Raw genomic sequence first — 18,421 nt, 5'->3', positions numbered from 1 at the left:
AACGAGCCCCAGTGCTTTAGCCTACCAAACACCCACCACCACCACCACCAATTTTGCAACTAAACACTGTAAAGCATGAGAGGACATGGGCTGTTATCCGATGTCTCCACTGTACAACTGGCCACACGCAGGCCCATCCCGCCTCTGGAGCTGCGGCCCAGGATTATTGATCAATTTGACCTCACACTTGGATGGCCAAACCTGACATGGACCAGTAACACAGCCCCCTGGGGTTTCTGGAGGATCTATGGGGCCAATTCAGACCTGATCGCTCGCTAGCTGTTTTTTGCAGTCCTGCGTTCACATAGTCGCCACCCACCGGGGAGTGTATTTTAGCTGTACAAGTGTGCGATCGCATGTGCAGCCGAGCGATACAAAAAGATTTTGTGCAGTTTCTGAGTAGCCCAATACTTACTCAGCCGCTGCGATCACTTCAACCTGTCCAGGAACGGAATTCACGTCAGACACCCGCCCTGCAAACGCTTGGGAACGCCTGTGTTTTTCCAACCACTCCCAGAAAACGGTCAGTTGACACCCACAAATGCCTTATTCCTGTCAATCTCCTTGCGATCGCCCAGGCGAATGGATTCTTTGCACAAACCCATCGCAGAGCAACAAACCGCTTTGTACCTGTGCGACGTGCCTGCAAATTGCGGTGCATACACATGCGCAGTTCTGACCAAATGGCAGCGCTGCAAAAACGCTAGCGAGCGATCAGGTCTGAATTAGGCCCTATAAACACTGTGTTATGTGCACATTAAGTGGTATAAATGAAAATGTATGGTACACGAGTAATTAACATGAATTAAAAACAAATCATCACATTATAATGAAGTCCAGTAAACATGACACAATGGGAGTTGTAGTGCACCAAGGACCTACTAGACAGATCCGCACATGACATTCCACCATGCACTGAGCTCAGCCACCAAGCATCCCTGGAACTTGTTATAAAATGTTGCCAAGTATGACAGTCACATATCAAAATAACTCTAAGTGTATCTACTATATAAAAGCCAAAATCCGTCATTCTGTCTTTCTATACAAATCCACAGTTTACAAGCGACGATCGTGAAATTTTACATACGAGCGTATTAATACACGGCGGAGGCAACTAAAACAATTAGAAATCCCTAACACCCCTAGGGAGCAGACAGCAGCACAGAGTATATCAGGAGACAGCATAACTCCGGAATTGCTGGAACAATGTACTCAAAACTTGGTGCACATATGCCTTACAATCTGGGAACAAACACTGTGGGAGGAAGACACCTTTAGGGATGAGGCAGCAGCACTGAGTATTTCAGCAAACAGCATAACTCTGGAATGCCTGCAGCAATTTACAACAAACTTGGTACACATATGACTTTCATTGTGGAAACAAACACTGTGGGGGTTAGACACCCTTAGCACCTCTAAGGGTGAGGCAGCAGCACAGAGTTTTTTAACAGTCAGCATAACTCTGGAATGCCTGGAGCAATTTACACCAAACTTGGTACACATCTGACTTAAAATCTGCAAACTCTGTGGGGCTTAGGCACCCCTAGGGGTGGGACAGCAGCACAGAGTATGTCAGGAGACAGCATGACTCCCAAATGCCTGGACCAATTTGCAACAAACATGGTTCACATATGACTTGCAAGCTGGGAACAAACACTTACCTACTCTCCCGGATTCTGCGGGAGACACCCGGTTTTTCGAGTAGTCCCCCGCAGCCCCGGAAGAGTGGGCACACCTCCCGCAAGTGGGCAGAATGTGAAGAAAGACATAGCAAAATTGTGGACTGGCGGAGGGGGCGGAGCCTAATGACGCGATTATATGGTAATCGTGTCATTTTAGCTCCGCCCCTATGCAAATATTACCCAACTGTGCACTTTTCCTGGTGAGTAGGCGGGGCTTAATGATGTAATTATGTCAGCCTCACCCTCAGCACCGCCCACCTGCTTCTCCTCTCTGGGCATCTCCCAGAGAGGAGATTTGAAAAGTCGGTAAGTATGCCCGAGGGGTGAGGCAGCAGCACAGAGTTTTTCAGCAGTCAGCATAACTCTGGAATGCCTGCAGCAATTTACAACAAACTTGGTACACATATGACTTTCATTGTGGAAACAAACACTGTGGGGGTTAGACACCCCAAGCACCCCTGAGGGTGAGGCAGCAGCACAGAGTTTTTCAGCAGTCAGCATAACTCTGGAATGCCTGGAGCAATTTACACCAAACTTGCTACACATATGACTTACACTCTGGGAACAAACACTGTGGGGGTAACACACCACTAGCACCCCTATTGGTGGGCCAGCAGCATACACTATATCAGGACATGCATGATATCTCAGTGATGACAGGGCTGCATGTGACAGGGCCAGTGACATGATGTGAGAAGGGGAATGGAGGCAGCAGGAAGCCAGACTGAGAGTTGTATAGCGGGAAGAGCAGGGTCCATTGGGAGACCAAAAAGGGGTGCGACCACTACACAAAGGTGGTCATTCCGAGTTGTTCGCTCGTTGCCGATTTTCGCTATGCTGCGATTTGTTGCTAAATGCGCATGCGCAAGGCAGGCACGCAGGGCGCATGCGCTTAGTTATTTACCTAAAAACTTTGTAGATTTGCTGCGGATCCTGCGGTGCTTTTCAGTCGCACTGCTGATCGGTGAATGATTGACAGGAAAGGGGCGTTTCTGGGTGGTAACTGAGCGTTTTCCGGGAGTGTGCTAAAAAACGCAGGCGTGTCAGAGAAAAACGCGGGAGTGTCTGGAGAAACGGGGGAGTGGCTGGCCGAACGCAGGGTGTGTTTGTAACGTCAAACCAGGAACTAAACGGACTGAGCTGATCGCAATCTGTGAGTAGGTCTGGAGCTACTCAGAAACTGCAAATAATTATTTATTAGCAGTTCTGCTAATCTTTCGTTCGCAATTCTGCTAAGCTAATATACACTCCCAGAGGGCGGCGGCCTAGCGTTTGCAATGCTGCTAAAAGCAGCTAGCGAGCGAACAACTCGGAATGAGGGCCAAAGTGCATCAGGGAAGCAAGATATGCCTATATACTAGATCTCCAATCAACGTAAATTAACAAACTATCATTCTAATTTACCATCCCGTACCAAAGCACGGGTATTCAGCTACCTACAATGTTATTTATACTGTGTTTAATATTTACCTTTATTTTTGTAAACAGACATTCTTAAAAATCTGGGGAAACACCAGGTACTCCAGCTAGTATATACTAAATCATCTGTCACAGTAGCAATATTCTGAGCATATTGGAAGTCTCGCAACAGAACATTTATAGATGGAGTTTAAGATCATACATGTTAACATTCAACAATATGCTATGTCGGCATGCCGTCTTATGGAGTCTATGTAAGTCATTAGCAAAACCAAATGCTCCATCTACATACAGTACAGCACAGGCACAAGGTCGTCATGTAATAAGTGATATGCCGGCCAGACTCTTATACCTAATGGGCCCTACACACTGCCCGACATCACTGCACGATATGAACGATCTCGTTCATTAATGAACGAGATAACGTTCATATCGTGCAGTGTGGAGGCACCAGCGATGAACGATGCGCGGCCCCGCTTGTGGCCCGTTGACTGTGCATTCAGGCAAATATGGTCGATCTCGTCCATATTTGACTGCAGTTCTATGGAACCGTGTGACGGGGGAGTGAAGTGACTTCACTCCACCCGTCACTGCCCCCCCCCGCCGCCGGGTCGCCGTCGGCCGTATCCGCCGTCGGGCAGCTCGGCGGCGGATCGGCCAATGTGTAGGGCCCATAAGTTTCCTTTTGATGCTTCATCCAAATAATGTATCACTAACAATGACATTACTGAGAAGTGAAGGAGAGATGATTAGGATGGTCACCTGTAACACACATGCAATGTTTCTGTGACATGGAAAAACAATGAAAGAAATGTTATGGAGTCACCTTCATTGTTGTCCTAGTTGATAGGATAACCAGAAGAGTAGCTTTGGGTGGAGTGTCATGAGATGAAATTAAAACAAAAAAGTTATGTACCCTCCAGGTTCCGTTCTCAGCAGTCCAGCTGTCACTACAATGGTGCCACGTGGTGCCACAGGGCACAGCCACGCTCACTGTCCTCAACCTCTTTCCAACATGTCCAGCGGGTGTGAACAAGTCGAGTGGATGTCATTACATATTCCCTGTGAATGTCACCTTGCGGGCCCGCCTTACAGTTTTATATACGCTGGTATTGAATAATATATTGCTAGTGCGCCACTAAAAAGACAACTCATATTTATTCTCCTCTTTATACGCTCATGGGTTACACAGGTTCTGTGGCTGATTAAACCAGGTGAAATGCAGACTTGAGGTCAGACACACACACACACACACACACACACACACACACACACACACACACACACACACAATGGTAAATGATTAGTTCAGCCTCTTAGATAAAGAGCTTTATTTCCTTATAAAATATAAGCGGTGATTTAGTCTAGAAATTCCTGTCACTTATGTTTTCCCTTTACCTATATATTGAGGCACTCTGTACAACATTGTCTTATACTTCATTTTCTACACTAGTCTCATTTTTTTTTTAAACTAGAAACTCATGTATATCCAGTTGTAATTGATGTAGAAAATGCATATGTAAGATAGCTGTAACTCTGTAGCTTTGCTGCTGGTTACTGTGACATCACACCTAGCTTGTGACATCACTAGCCCATGACATCACAATGCTTCTTCCTGTAACATTCTATCTACAGCTGCTGACGTTTCCAGTTTCCATGCAGGAAGACAGGTAGGAGGAGGTGAGTCCTACATAGCAGGGTATAATGGAGGGGGTAAGAAAGACAGAGTGCAGTATAGTTCGCTAAAAGGCAAGACAAGATAGACAGAACAGGGAATACAGGTACAAGGACACATAAATAGGAGAAGCACAGGAAGGAACGACTTGGGATGAAAAAGTGAATAAAATAGATAAATGGGATATTGATAACTTTGAAAGTATCTTGTTTGGTTTAAGGAAAATTGGGAAACTGGTTGACTCATGGACATTTTATTGTACTTAAACTAGTACTATGCTTAATGATAGTCTTTTGTGTTTTTTAGATCATCTGGCAAAGAGATTTGCAGAGTGTCGGGTGACCGGCAAAGAGATCTGCAAAGTGTCAGTTGAAGATGACGGGAGGGGTCGTAGAGGTAGCAACGACTGGAGTATAACATGCAGAAGGTAAGTTACCATACTCTCTCTGCACATGTTACATCTTCCCCACCTGCAGTGCACATGGTTTTGTCCATTAGAGAACAAATTTGCTGATGCGATCAGGTCTGAATTAGGCCCAGTGTATGATACTAACATGATCCTAGCACTAGAGAAGATAAAGGCCCTCATTCCGAGTTGTTCGCTCGTTATTTTCCTTCGCATCGGTGCGATTTTCCGCTAACTGCGCATGCGCAATGTTCGCACTGCGGCTGCGTCAAGTAAATTTGCTAAGAAGTTTGGTATTTTACTCACGGCATTACGAGGTTTTTTCTTTGTTCTGGTGATCGGAGTGTGATTGACAGGAAGTGGGTGTTTCTGGGCGGAAACTGGCCGTTTTATGGGTGTGTGTGAAAAAACGCTGTCGTTTCTGGGAAAAACGCGGGAGTGGCTGGAGAAACGGGGGAGTGCCTGGGCGAACGCTGGGTGTGTTTGTGACGTCAAACCAGGAACGAAACTGACTGAACTGATCGCAGTGGCACAGTAAGTCTCGAGCTACTCAGAAACTGCTAAGAAATGTCTATTCGCAATTTTGCGAATCTTTCGTTCGCAATTCTGCTAAGCTAAGATTCACTCCCAGAGGGCGGCGGCTTTGCGTGTGCACTGCTACGAAAAGCGGCTAGCGAGCGAACAACTCGGAATGAGGGCCAAAACCTGGAGCAGATAACTTGGGTCTCTATGAGAAAGGATCTTGGGTTTTGGATAAAAAGTCAATAAAATAGATATATTGCAAATGAATAAAAATGAAAATACGTAACAAAATGTAGTAGTATAATTATACATATAGTATGTCTGACCAGGAAATTCTGGTTATTTAGATCATCATTTGGCAAAGTTCTGGCAAAGAGATTTGCAGAGTGTCGGGTGACCGGCAAAGAGATCTGCAAAGTGTCAGTTGAAGACGATGGGAGGGGTCGCAGAGGATTAGTGACTGGAGAATAGCATGCAGGAGGTAAGTTACCATACTTGTGTAATTGTGTGTGTGGTGGGGGGTATTGAGAGCACAGTACAAAACATAGGGTCTATGGTGGAGGAGAGCGGACAATACAAAACATGCAAAAGGGGGCAACTTGGTATAGCACATACAGATGGTGTGGGGGCACAATACAAAAACATAGAAATTGTGGCATACTCTATAGGACATATAGTGGAAGGACATACCCTTTTGGGGGTTGCGAGATGTAGTACATATTGTAATACAGAAAAACAGGAAGGGTGGGGAGAGCATGATACAGAACATACAGATCGGGGGAAGAACAATACAGATCTGGGGAGATAGTGAAATGGCTGACATTTACAGTATATCAATGAACTGGGGGCAGGTGTACAAAGCCTGGGAGAGTGATAAAGTGGAGAGCAATAAACTAACAACCAATCAACTCCTAGTTGTCATTTTTCAAACACAGCCTGTAACATGGCAGTTAGGAGCTGATTGGCTGGTACTTTACCTCTCTCCACGTTATCACTCTGCAGGGCTTAATACATATCCCCCATAGAATAACCAAATGATGAAATGGTACAGAATGGTATAAATGATGTGAATTGGAGCTGTAACAAGTGACTGTTTCCCTATCTTTACATATAATAAAGGTGACATAGTCCTTTCCCTAGAGTCCTTCTCCTTACCGCTCAGGGGGCCTGATTCAGATGCGGACACAGAGCTGCTGTTGCACCAAGTGGCTCAATGCTTTTTCACTGTGCATGCGTGTAAGCTGCACTGCGCACTAAATGAAATCAAGCTCACATAGAGGATCCCATCGCAAAGTGATTGACAGGAAGTCAGTGTTTGAGGTGGTAACGGGGGTGGCTAACTGTATACAGGCGTGTCAGGTCCGTTCAAACGCCGTTCCATGTGCGTGCATAAATGACCCATTGCGACCTGTGTTGCTGCTGGAGAGCCCCCTGTGTCTAGGAGACTTGCTCAGCCTATGACTGCTCAGACTCATGATGCAATTGTGAACGGCAAGACTGCAGCAGCGATCGCTTCAACAACCACAACTGAATCAGGCCCACAATTACACCATTATATTTGACTATTTTATCACATTTAACAACTAAGGGGTCAGTTTAATTAGGTGCGAGTTTGTCTTACAACAGCCGCACTTTCCAGTAGCCCCATAGGCTGAATCTGGCCACGAAGGGTGTGAGTTTGGATGCTGTTGAAACGTTGCAGCAATGGTAACTCATACCTAATTGGATTAACCCCTAAATGTTAACAATTTATACCTTTTATTATTTGCTGGTCAAATTTATTTTCTGAAGGTACCCACTATTTACTATAAGAGAGAACTTATCCCCCCAGTGTGTGTATTGTATAAAAACAATGGGCCCTTTGGGATAATTGTCCTTATTTTAGGTATTTTCCATGTCCTCAGTAGTTAGAGTAACATATTTACTTAGAGATTTTTCTCTCTACACAACCACACCACTGTTTGCAGTTTGTTTCTCTGCTTGTTCATCCACTAACAATGATTTTTCATCTCTTCCTCTTCGTCTACATGCAGTGGGTGATCCCTGAATAGCTGCCCTGGGAGGAGAGCTGCGGACACATGCTCCAAATGTTGGGACATATGCATTACCTATTAGGAGATGCGGTAAAGATACCGGCTGTCGGGTTTACGGCAGTCAGAATACTGACACTGGGATCCCGACACTCTTCAGAATCCCGACGTTGGAACTCCGAATGGAAAAGGATTCCAATGCCCATTATCCCCACGATCATAGCTTTAGGGCTGGGCACGGGTGGAGGGGGGGGGGGGGGGGGGTTAGGCTGCAGGGGAGGGATGGTTAGGTTTACGTGTCAGGCGGGGGTAGGTTTAGGCGTCAGGCGGGGGGTTAGGGTTAGGCTGCAGGTGGGGGGAGCTTAGGGTTAGGCTGCGGATAGGGTGGGAAAGGCACCCCCAGGGGAGGTTAGGCTGCATGGGAGGGTTAGGTTTAGGCATCAGGTGGGAAAGTTAATTTTAGGCGTTAGGCGGGGGGTTAAGTTTAGGCTGCGGGTGGGGGAGCTTAGGGTCAGGCACCCCCGGGGGTGGTTAGGCTGCGGGGGAGGGAGGTTTAGGCGGTGGGATTAGGTTTAGGCATCAGGCAGGGGGTTAAGTTTAGGCTGTGGGTCAGGGGAGGTTAGGGTTAGGCTGCGGTTAGGGTGGGTTAGGGTTAGGCACCACTGGGGGGTGGTTAGGCTGCGGGGCACGGAGGGTTAGGTTTAGGCGTCAGGCGCTGGGTTAGGTTTAGGCTGCATGTGGGGGGAGGTTAACGTTAGGCTGCAGGTAGGGTGGGTTAGGGTAGGCACCCCCGGGAGTGGTTAGGCTGCGGGAGAGGGAGGGTTAGGTTTAGGCAGCAGGGATGGAGGGGGGGTGGTTATGCTGCAGGAGAGGGAGGGTTAGGTTTAGGCAGCAGGGACGGAGGTTAGAATTAGGCACCACCGCGGCAGGATTAGGCAAAAAGGGGGGAGGTTAGGGTTAAACTGCGGACAGGCAGGGTTACGGGGGTGGGGAGAGGGTTAGGCATCAGGCGGAGGGATTTGGGTTAGGCTGCGGGAGGAGGGAGGATAGGGTTAGGCTGCGGGTAGGGTTAGTTAGGGACCCCCGGGGGTGGTTGGGTTAGGGACCCCCGGGGGTGGTTAGGCTGCAGGGGGAGGATAGGGTTAGGTTTAGGCATCAGGTGGGGAGATTAGGTTTAGGCATCAGGAAGGGGGTTAGGTTTAGGCTGTGGGTGGGGGGAAGTTAGGGTTAGGCAGCGGGTAGGGTTGGTTATGGTTATGCACCCCCGGAGGTGGTTAGGCTGCAGTGAAGGGAGGGTTAGGTTTATGCATCAGGTGGGAGTTAGGTTTAGGCATCAGGTGGGGGGTTAGGATTAGGCTGCGGGTGGGGGGAGGATAGGGTTAGGCTGCAGTTGGGGGGAAGTTAGTGTTAGGCTGTGGGTAGGGTGGGTTAGGCACCCCCGGGAGTGGTTAGGCTGCGGGGAAGGGAGGGTTAGGTTTAGGCAGCAGTGACGGAGGCTAGGATTAGGCAGCTCCGCGGGAGGGTTAGGCACAAAGGGGGGAGGTTAGGGTTAGACTGCGGACAGGCAGGGTTAGGGGGGTGGGGAGAGGGGAGAACACCCCTTACTCACCCCTGTTGGTCTTTTCTGTACTGGGATCCCAGCATCGGTATGACAACCACCGGGATCCCATGCACTGGGATAGCATACTGACCCCTCTATTAGTACACCTCTTAATGCCCAGAGGGAAGGGCGATCCTGAGGCCATGGTTCCCCAGAGGTTTCCCCCCAAGGGGGTTTTCCTCTCCTGAGTGCTGAAGGATGACTCTTTGTGAGTCCAGAGGTGTAGCTTTTATGCCATAATGAGTACCAATCTCATGCCCGTCCCTGCAATGTATAAGAAGTAAAATAATTGCTAATGCGATCACTTTACTTCTGGGTTTAGACCCCGGCTGCGCTAGTTCACATGTGCAATCGTCAGACTGCTTATGTGAAAGCAGGCAGTAATGCAGAGGGATCCCAAGGATCCTTCTCCTGGGAATTATTGCATTATGTAGTCCACAGACTACAAAAGCCATTTAGAAATGGCATTAGCTGCCGTGCCAAGCTCATAAATGCTTTGCATTCTGGAGCTTGGTGAGTTTCACAGTTTACCATCTGCCGTAGAAACTTTTGGTGGCTGCTTTTGTGTTCAAAATAGGAGGAACGCAATAGATATCTCAAATATCCATTGCAGTCCCCAATACATACATTCAGGGGCTGGTTAATTTTTGTGGGCAGCCCCCAAAACCGACTGTTTTTGGAGATGTCTCGCAAATATTATTTAATTAAATATTCCACTTAATAAACTTTTTATATTTTAACATTTAACAAAATGTTTTATGTATTCATTGACTGAGTCTCCCGTCTTTAGTGAATGCTAATTTCACAGGGTCCGCAAATTATTACTGATATGACTGTTACTCTACTGTCCTGCTGGTGCTCCTGGCCTGCTGTGTAGCAGCCAGACATATATTTTATATACAGCACTCTTGGGGAGCTGTATCAAGCCTTGGAGAGAGATAAAGTGCAGATGTCCAAACCACCCAATCATCTTCTGTCACTTATCTAGCACAGTACATGAAATGATACCGGTAGTTAGAAGCTTCATTTGATTTGGGCAAATACTCAACTTTATCTCTCTCCACGGCTTGATACATCTCCCGGAAAATATCATGTCTTCCTTTCACTTAATTAACAAATTAAATTAATTAATTGTCTTGGAAACAGAGTAAGAAATTCACAGTGTAAGATAATGCTATAAAGGCTTGTCAATACCTCCTGGTACATTTACATTGATTTATAATTCACATTTCTTCCATGCCAGACAGGGGTGGATTGGGAACGTAAAGTGGCCCTGGAAATATATGAAAAGTGGCCTCATGTAGGTTGGAGTAAGTCAGCTATAAGCGGGGCCCAACACAAATTGGGCTTAAGCAAACTGTTAGCATTACCCACAGTGGTAGTAAGCAAGGCTAATGCAGCATGGTAGGCAGTCACAGCACCAGCAGTAGGATCCTGTCGCAGGAGACGGAGATCACACCGGTGGGTGAGGCATTGCACTGGTAGGCAGTCACAGCGCCAGCAGGAGGATCGTGTCACAGGAGGTGGAGATCACACCGGTGGGTGAGGCATTGCACTGGTAGGCAGTCACAGCACCAGCAGGAGAATCACGTCACAGGAGCTGGAGATCACACCAGTAGGTGGGGCATTGCACTGGTAGGCAGTCACAGCACCAGCAGGAGGATCGTGTCACAGGAGGTGGAGATCACACCAGTAGCTGAGGCATTGTATTGGTAGGCAGTCACAGCACCAGCAGGAGGATCTTGTCCCAGGAGGTGGAGATCACACCAGTAGGTGAGGCATTGCACTGGTAGGCAGTCACAGCACCAGCAGGAGGATCATGTCACAGGAGATGGAGATCACACCAGTAGGTGAGGCATTGCACTGGTAGGCAGTTACAGCAGGAGGATCGTGTCACAGGAGGTAGAGATCACACCGGTGAGTGAGGCATTTTACACTGGTAGGAAGTCACAGCACCAGCAGGAGGATCATGTCACAGGAGGTGGAGATCACACTAGTAGGTGAGGCATTGTACTGGTAGGCAGTCACAGCACCAGCAGGAGGATCGTGTCACAGGAGGTGGAGATCACACCAGTAGGTGGGGCATTGCACTGGTAGGCAGTCACAGTATCTATGGTAGCTACACCCCTATATATAACACATGTAACTGTGACAGGGAAGGTGGCCTCTCTCAGCTCTGGGTCTCATAGTAGCTGCCAGGGGTGGAATGGGATGGAACACCAGCCCGGGAAATTTATGGAAGCAACCCTAATTAGGGCGGAGTCTGTTGAGGGGGAGGGGCCTGTCAAGTGGGCGGGGTCACTCCTCAGAGGTCCTGATTCTGAGATAGACACAGTTGGGGCCTCCTTTGCTTTACGTTGTGCTATTGTTTACCTGTGACTGTGGCCCTCATTCTGAGTTGATCGCTCGCTAGCTAATTTTAGCATTGTCTCCACCCACGGGGGAGTGTATTTTTGCTTTGCAAGTGTGCGATCGCATGTGCAGCCGAGTGACACAAACACATTTTGGGCAAAACAAGACCAGCCCTGTAGTTACTTATCCTGTGCGATGATTCTAGCGATGGAGGTCCCGGAATTGACGTCAGATACCCGCCCTGCAAATGCCTGGACACGCCTGCGTTTTCCCAAACACTCCCAGAAAACGGTCAGTTGCCACCCAAAAATGCCTTCTTCCTGCCAATCTCCTTGCGATCGGCTGTGCGAATGGATTCGTCACTAAAAGCATTACACAACAACAATAATGCTCTTTGTACCCATACGACGCGTGTGTGCATTGCGGCGCATACGCATGCGCAGTTTTGCCAATTTTTTTACCTGATCGCAGCGCTGTGAAAATCGGCAGCGAGCGATCAACTCTAAATGACCCCCTGTATGCATATACTGCTACAATACCCTTCCCTGATGCACATCTGAATATACAAGGACTGATATGCCCACTTTCAGTGTCTACTGACACTGCAGTCATGCCTTTAATCTACTTCTGATTTTATTGATTTTTCATTCTATAATCCCCTTTTATTAACCTTATATGTTTCAAAGTACAGGAGCACACACTACATACAGCACAGTACAGGGAGGAGGAGCACACACTACATAAAGCACAGTACAGGGAGGAGGAGCACACACTACATACAGCACAGTACAGGGAGGAGGAGCACACACTACATACAGCACAGTACAGGGAGGGAGTACACACAAGTAGTGAAACACAGACACAGGGGACCAATGCAGCAGAATCTGTCCCAGTGGCCAATCCGCCCCTGATTACATACATAGCCACCATATTACATACATAGCCACCACATTATTACATGAATAGCACCACATTATACATATAGCTCTGCATTACACGTATAGCACCACATTACACATATAGCACCGCATTACGGGGGTCATTCCGAGTTGTTCGCTCGTTGCCGATTTTCGCTATACTGCGATTAGTCGCTTACTGCGCATGCGCAAGGTTCGCAGAGCGCATGCGCTTAGTTATTGTACACAAAAGTTAGGTATTTTACTCACGGCATAATGAAGCTTTTTCATCGTTCTGGTGATCGTAGTGTGATTGACAGGAAGTGGGTGTTTCTGGGCGGAAACTGGCCATTTTCTGGGAGTGTGCGAAAAAACGCTGGCGTTTCTGGGAAAAACGCGGGAGTGTCTGAAGAAACGGGGGAGTGTCTGGGCGAACGCTGTGTGTGTTTGTGACGTCAAACCAGGAACGAAACTGACTGAACTGATCGCAATGTAGGAGTAAGTCTGGAGCTACTCAGAAACTGCTAAGAAATTTCTATTCGCAATTCTGCTAATCTTTCGTTAGCAATTCTGCTATGCTAATATACACTCCCAGAGGGCGGCGGCTTAGCGTGTGCAATGCTGCTAAAAGCAGCTAGCGAGCGAACAACTCGGAATGAGGGCCTACATGTATAGCATTACACGTATAGCACTGCATTACACAAATAGCGCCACGTAACACGAATAGCACAACATTACAGGTATAGCACTACACGTATAGCACCGCATTATGGGGGTCATTCCGAGTTGATAGCAGCGATCAGGTGAAAAATCAGCATTTCTGCGCATGCGTATGGGCCGCAATGTGCACGCGCGTCGTACGGGTACAAAGCCCGTTGTGGTTGTGCACAGGTTGTAGCGAAGTTTTCAGTCGCACTGACGGCCGCAAGAAGATTAACAGGAAGGGGGCGTTTCTAGGTTTCAACTGACCGTTTTTAGGGAGTGTTTGCAAAAACGCAGGCATGTCTGAAAAAACGCAGGTGTGGCTGGGCGGGTGTATAACGTCAAATCCAGACACGAATAGGCTGAAGTGATCGCAAGCGCTGAGTAGGTTCAGAGCTACAGTACTCTGAAACTGCACAAACTGTTTTCTCTAACGTCCTAGTGGATGCTGGGGACTCCGTAAGGACCATGGGGAATAGACGGGCTCTGCAGGAGACATGGGCACTTTAAGAAAGAATTTAGATTCTGGTGTGCTCTGGCTCCTCCCTCTATGTCCCTCCTCTAGACCTCAGTTAGAGAAACTGTGCCCGGAAGAGCTGACCGTACCAGGAAAGGATTTTGGTAATCCAGGGCAAGATTCATACCAGCCACAGCAATCACACCGTATAACTTGTGATAAACTTACCCAGTCAACAGTATGAACAACAACAGAGCATCACTTCAACTCTGATGCCACAATAACATAGCCCTTATTGCAGCAATAACTATATATATACAAGTATTTCAGAAGAAGTCCGCACTTGGGACGGGCGCCCAGCATCCACTACGGACTACGAGAAATAGATTTACCGGTAAGTAAAATCTTATTTTCTCTAACATCCTAGTGGATGCTGGGGACTCCGTAAGGACCATGGGGATTATACCAAAGCTCCCAAACGGGCGGGAGAGTGCGGATAACTCTGCAGCACCGAATGAGCAAACACAAGGTCCTCCTCAGCCAGGGTATCAAACTTGTAGAACTTTGCAAAAGTGTTTGAACCTGACCAAGTAGCCGCTCGGCACAGCTGTAATGCCGAGACTCCTCGGGCAGCCGCCCAAGAAGAGCCCACCTTCCTAGTGGAATGGGCCTTAACTGATTTTGGCAGCGGCAATCCAGCCGCAGAATGAGCCTGCTGAATCGTGTTACAGATCCAGCGAGCAATAGTTTGCTTTGAAGCAGGCGCACCAAGCTTGTTGGAAGCATACAGGATAAACAAAGAGTCTGTTTTCCTGACTCTAGCCGTTCTGGCTACATAAACCTTCAAAGCCCTGACCACATCAAGCAACTCGGAATCCTCCAAGTCAGTAGTAGCCACAGGCACCACAATAGGTTGGTTTATATGAAAAGATGAAACCACTTTTGGCAGGTATTGTGGACGGGTCCGCAACTCTGCTCTATCCGCATGGAAAACCAGATAGGGGCTTTTATGTGACAAAGCCGCTAATTCTGACACACGCCTAGCCGAAGCCAAGGCTAGTAGCATGACCACCTTCCACGTGAGATATTTCAATTCCACCGTTTTGAGTGGTTCAAACCAGTGGGATTTCAGGAAACTCAACACCACGTTAAGATCCCAAGGTGCCACTGGGGGCACAAAAGGGGGCTCAATATGCAGCACTCCCTTCACAAACGTCTGAACTTCAGGTAGAGAAGCCAGCTCTTTTTGAAAGAAAATGAATAGGGCCGAAATCTGGACCTTAATGGAACCCAATTTTAGGCCCAAAGTCACTCCTGACTGTAGGAAGTGAAAGAAACGGCCCAGCTGGAATTCCTCCGTAGGGGCATTCCTGGCCTCACACCAAGCAACATATTTTCGCCATATACGGTGATAATGTTGAGCTATCACGTCCTTCCTAGCCTTTATCAGTGTAGGAATGACCTCATCCGGAATGCCTTTTTCCGCTAGGATCCGGCGTTCAACCGCCATGCCGTCAAACGCAGCCGCGGTAAGTCTTGGAACAGACAGGGCCCTTGTTGCAACAAGTCCTGTCTTAGAGGAAGAGGCACGGGTCCTCTGTGAGCATTTCTTGCAGATCTGGATACCAAGTCCTTCTTGGCCAATCAGGAACAATGAGTGTTGTTCTCACTCCTCTTTTTTTTATGATTCTCAACACCTTGGGTATGAGAGGAAGAGGAGGAAATACATAGACCGATTGGAACACCCACGGTGTCACCAGGGCGTCTACAGCTATCGCCTGAGGGTCTCTTGACCTGGCGCAATACCTCTGTAGTTTCTTGTTGAGGCGGGATGCCATCATGTCCACCTGTGGCAGTTCCCACCGACTTGCAATCTGTGCGAAGACTTATTGATGAAATCCCCACTCCCCCGGGTGGAGGTCGTGCCTGCTGTGGAAGTCTGCTTCCCAGTTGTCTACCCCCGGGATGAACACTGCTGACAGTGCGCTTACGTGATTCTCCGCCCAGCGAAGAATTCTGGTGGCTTCTGCCATCGCCACCCTGCTCCTTGTGCCGCCCTGTTGGTTTACATGAGCCACAGCGGTGATGTTGTCTGACTTAATCAGAACCGGTTGACCGCGAAGCAGGGTCTCTGCTTGACGTAGATCGTTGTAAATGGCCCTTAGTTCCAGGATGTTGATGTGAAGGCAAGTCTCCTGACTTGACCACAGACCTTGGAAATTTCTTCCCTGTGTGACTGCTCCCCACCCTCGGAGGCTTGCATCTGTGGTCACCAGGACCCAGTCCTGAATGCCGAATCTGCGGCCCTCGAGAAGGTGAGCTCTCTGCAGCCACCACAGGAGAGACACCCTGGCCCTGGGGGATAGGGTGATTAACCGATGCATCTGAAGATGTGATCCGGACCATTTGTCCGGTAAGTCCCATTGAAAGGTCCTCGCATGGAACCTGCCGAAGGGAATGGCCTCGTATGATGCCACCATCTTTCCCAGGACTCGAGTGCAGTGATGCACTGACACCTGTTTTGGTTTTAATAGGTCCCTGACCAGTGTCATGAGTTCCTGAACTTTCTCTATCGGGAGATAAACCCTCTTCTGGTCTGTGTCCAGAATCATGCCCAGGAAAGGCAGACGAGTCATAGGAACCAACTGCGACTTTGGAATATTTAGAATCCAGCCATGTTGCCGTAACACTTCCAGAGAACGTGCTACGCTGATCAGCAACTGCTCTCTTGACTTCGCTTTTATGAGGAGATCATCCAAGTATGGGATAATTGTGACCCCTTGCTTCCGCAGGAGTACCATCATTTCCGCCATTACCTTGGTAAATATTCTCGGAGCCGTGGAGAGACCAAACGGCAACGTCTGAAATTGGTAATGACAATCCTGTACCACAAATCTGAGGTACGCCTGATGAGGTGGATAAATGGGGACATGAAGGTATGCATCCTTTATGTACAGAGACACCATAAAATCCCCCCCTTCCAGGCTTGCAATGACCGCTCTCAGCGATTCCATCTTGAACCGGAACCTTTTCAGGTACATGTTCAGGGATTTTAAATTCAATATGGGTCTGACCGAACCGTCCTGTTTCGGTACTACAAACATGGTCAAATAATAACCCTTTCCTTGTTGAAGGAGGGGAACCTTGACCACCACCTGTTGAAGATACAATTTGTGAATTGCAGTTAACACTATTTCCCTCTCTAAGGGGGAAGCTGGCAGGACCGATTTGAGGTATCGGTGAGGGGGCATCTCCTCGAATTCCAGCTTGTATCCTTGAGACACAATATCTATTGCCCATGGATCCAACTGGGAGTGAACCCACTTGTGGCTGAAATTTCGGAGACGTGCCCCCACCGGCCTAGCTCCGCCTGTGGAGCCCCAGCGTCATGCGGTGGATTTAGTGGAAGCCGGGGAGGACTTCTGTTCCTGGGAACTAGCTGTGTTGTGCAGCTTCTTTCCTCTGCCCCTGGCAAGAAAGGACGCACCTCGGACTTTCCCTTTTTTCTGTGATCGAAAGGACTGCATTTGGTAATACGGTGCTTTCTTAGGCTGTGAGGAAACATATGGCAAAAAATTTGACTTTCCAGCCGTAGCTGTGGAGACCAGGTCCGAGAAACCCTCCCCAAACAATTCCTCACCCTTGTAAGGTAAAACCTCCATGTGCCTTTTTGAGTTGGCATCACCTGTCCATTGCCGAGTCCACAGGACCCTTCTGGCAGAAATCGACATAGCATTTATTCTAGAACCTAGTAGGCTAATGTCTCTTTGAGCATCTCTCATATAAAGGACAGCGTCTTTAATATGCCCCAGGGTCATTAATATAGTATCCTTGTCTAAGGTATCAAGTTCCTCAGGTAAGGTATCCGTCCATGCTGCTACAGCACTACACACCCAGGGCGACGCGATTGCCGGCCTCAGTAAGGTACCTGAATGTGTATAAATGGACTTCAGGGTACCCTCCTGTTTTCTATCCGCAGCATCTTTGAGGGTAGCCGTATCCTGTGACGGCAGGGCTACCTTCTTGGATAAGCGTGTCAAAGCTTTGTCCACCCTAGGGGAGGATTCCCAGCGTAACCTGTCCGTTGGCGGGAAAGGATACGCCATAAGAATCCTTTGGAAATCTGCAGTTTTTTATCTGGAGATTCCCAAGCCTTTTCACATAACTCATTGAGCTCGTGTGATGGGGGAAAAGTTACCTGCAGCTTCTTTTCCCCATACATATGAACCCTCCTGTCAGGTACTGGGGTTTCCTCTGTGATGTGCAACACATCCTTAATAGCTATAATCATATAAAAGATGGATTTAGCCAATCTTGGCTGTAACTTAGCATCATCGTAATCGACACTGGAGTCAGAATCCATGGGGTAAATTTACTAAGAATCGTATTTTCCCGTTTGAGGTCAAAGTTCAATCACGAATGACATCGAAAGTGTAAATATGCAACTTTTTGAATTGATTACGACTAATATACTAAGCTGCCGTATTCTGCATTTTCGGTTTTTCCGATGTCGATGTCATTCGTTTTTTTAGGCAGTGTTTTACGTGAGTGACTTGTAAAACACTGCAGACTTTAATACAATGAATCTCGGCCGGATCTGAGAGATCCGTGCAGGGCTTCATTGTGCACCTTGTAAAAAAAATTAAAAATGTTTAAACTTAAAAAAAAAATTGCGTGGGG

General features: G+C 47.9%; 1 long non-coding RNA gene across 1 annotated transcript; it reads left to right on the top strand.

Annotated features, from left to right (window-relative positions):
• Positions 1–4,998: 4,998 nt before the first annotated feature.
• Positions 4,999–7,967, top strand: LOC134957019 (uncharacterized). Its single transcript, XR_010186393.1, has 3 exons — positions 4,999–5,203; positions 6,052–6,185; positions 7,738–7,967. It is a non-coding gene; the product is annotated as an uncharacterized LOC134957019 (long non-coding RNA).
• Positions 7,968–18,421: the final 10,454 nt, after the last annotated feature.

This window comes from Pseudophryne corroboree, chromosome 9, assembly GCF_028390025.1.
Source record: "Pseudophryne corroboree isolate aPseCor3 chromosome 9, aPseCor3.hap2, whole genome shotgun sequence".
Taxonomy (NCBI): domain Eukaryota; kingdom Metazoa; phylum Chordata; class Amphibia; order Anura; family Myobatrachidae; genus Pseudophryne; species Pseudophryne corroboree.
Note: the sequence above shows the minus strand (reverse complement) of the source record. Positions and strands in the feature narration are given on the sequence as shown.